Genomic DNA, 2,860 nt, shown 5'->3' on the forward strand with positions numbered 1-2,860 from the left:
CCATGGCATGCCGCCTAGTACATGCTCCATCAATCTTTCAAAGGTGGCGGGGGCGTTACACAAACCAAACGGCATCACAGTAAACTGATACAGTCCCTTACCTGTGGAAAATGCCGTTTTCTCCTTCCCTGCCCTATCCATCTCCACCTGCCAATACCCACTCTTGAGGTCCAAAGTCGAGAACCAATTTGAGCCCGCAACGGCATCGAGGGGTGTCATCAATCCTTGGCAGGGGATACGAGTCCTTGAGTGTCACGTTGTTTAGCTGGCGATAGTCCACGCAGAACCGCGTGGGTCCATCCTTCTTTTTGACCAGCACAACAGGTGACATCCAAGGACTTCCCGAGGGCTCGATCACGCCTGCGTCGAGCATTTTTTTCAACCTGCTCGTCAGCTTCCGCCCTCTTGCTCCAAGGGAGCCGTCGGGGCGGCCTGACGAATAGGCCGGGCCTCACCGGTGTGGATCTGATGTTTCACCAGGCCCGTACGTCCAATATCCTCGGTGGACAGGGAGAAGAGGTCCAAATGGGACCCAACCAGTTTGTGTAAGGCCTCCCTCTGGGTACCTCCCAACTCTACGCTACTACGATTTACCATCTCGCAAATGGGATCGGGCCAATTCCTACTTCTTATTGAGGCTCCCCCCGGGGTCGGCTCGGCTGGACGTTCTCGCCCCTCACTGTCGCGACTTCCTCAACTGGGGTGCAGCCAGCTACCCTCGTGCCTCTTACTATAGTGCGTGGTTCTGTACTCATATTTATCACTCGGACGGCCACTACCGGTCCGTCCGTTTTTACAAGGGTGCGGCCCACGATTAAACCCGGTATGGACTGCGCTGCCACCGGTTCGACCAGGCCGCAGGAGTCCTGCCACGTTGCGCGAGCTGCCCACCGGGCCGGCACTATCGCCTCGGCCCTTGGGGGGATGGTCACGGCCTCGGAAGCCTCCAGCTCCGCTCTCTCGGCCGTGCTCACTCCACCTAACGGCAGCTCTTCTACTCCCACCTGCAGGATCCCCCGGCACAAGTCGATTTTACAACCGCTGGCAGTCAACAAATCCAACCCTATTAAACATGGGTCGCACACCTCCGCCACCCAAACATCTATCTCCCTCCTTACTGACCCTAACTTGAGGGTCACAGAACCACGCCCTATGATCGGGGCCGTTACCCCGGTAGCAAGTTGCAAACTATAATTTTGCAGGCGCTGGATCTTATCCCAGCCACCTGCGCTCGAATCAAGGACCACAGGGCTGATGATCGTGGCGCTAGCTCCTGTGTCCACTACGGCGTCTACCCCCACGCCGGCAATTTTGCATCTAATTGTCAGGCTACCGGTTCCAATTTGGCCACAATAAATGACCTGTCGCGTCAATGAGGGCTCTCCTCCATCCTCTTCTGCCGAACACCGCCCTACGTGCCCGACACCTTCTAGTTTCCCGGGGTCTGGCGGGGGGGGGGGGGTGTCTGGGGTCGGCTAACCCGCTCCCCCCTGGGCGGAGTTGAGGACCTCAACCGCCGGGGATCATCCCGGCGCGTGGCTCGACAGTGTCGCGCCAGGTGACCCAGACGGTTGCAAGTATAGCACCTCACCTGATAAGGTGCTTGCCTCCGGAATTCCAAATTTCCCCCCCTGTAGGTCCGAATTGGATTACCCGCTCGTGGTCCACCGCGGGCCACCTCCGGGGCCGCCTGCCATGGTCCAGGTCCCGCCAGGCGCTGGTCCACCAGCCTCCGGACCATGCCCGCCAGGTCAGGACTCACGTCGGGGGCGGGCCCCCTAAGGGGTCCGCCCTCCATCGGGGGTCCCACCTGGCAGACCGCCATTGCGAGACGCTCGCCCCCCCGGGCCAGGGGCCTCGCTGCTTCCCAACGGGCCGCAGCGTCAGCCGCCTGGCTCAGAGTCTGCGGGCGCCACATGGCGAGCTGTTGCCGGAGCTCAATATCCGGAAGGGCCTGGATAAAATGGTCCAGCGCCAGGCTTTCCCGGGAATCCGCTGCCATGCTAGCATGTGCGATCCCCACTGTGCGGCGAATGTCGTGGGCAAGTTCCCCGATGGCTTCCTGGGGCTTGCGTTTTCGCAGCGCGAGCTGAGCTTTAACAAGCTCGCTCTGCTGTTCAATGCCGAATCGATTAATTAGGGCGTCGCGGAGGGCTGGCAGGGTGAGAGCACCCGCTGGTAATGCCGTCAGCACCTCCGCCGCCGCGCCGCGCAATGCGGCCACCAGGTGTACTCCACCTTCGTCCTCACCCCAACCGTTGCCCTTACACACACAGTCAAACTGCGCCAGGTACGCGCGTAGATCACTCTTGCCGTCATACGGCGCGAGTGGGACCTTGTGGGACCACCTCGTATGCGAGTCGTTGCCCGCCTGCCGGACCCCGTGCGTCGCCCCTTGCGGGGTCAGCGCGGGGCCGAACCGGCCGGGCCCCCACAGTACATTACCCCCAAGGGGCTCTCGTGCCTCCCCGGTCCCTCCAACAACTACCCCTGTTGGTGTCGATGCATGGGTCACACCTCCGCAACCCGCTACCCATTCCATACCACCACAACCTTGCTCACCCACACCTCGCACCTCTCGTTCCATACCCTCCGGACCAGCCATACACCTCACTCTTGGCCTCTCACGAACATCCGGGTCTATCTCGACCCCCAAGCTTATTAAATCACCTGGCGCATCATACGCACGACCATATTGGTCACCACTTACACCGGGTCCTCTTTCTCTTCTCTTCTCCTCCATCACCTGCGAATCCCTCATCCGGTTAATGAGCACATCATCACGATCCGAACACAGACTTTGGACCAATTCTTTTACCTCCTCTTTTATCTCTTTCTTATCCTCTCTCCGTCGCTTCTT

Source organism: Myxine glutinosa, chromosome 8 (genome assembly GCF_964187855.1).
Source record: "Myxine glutinosa chromosome 8, kmMyxGlut1.1, whole genome shotgun sequence".
Taxonomy (NCBI): domain Eukaryota; kingdom Metazoa; phylum Chordata; class Myxini; order Myxiniformes; family Myxinidae; genus Myxine; species Myxine glutinosa.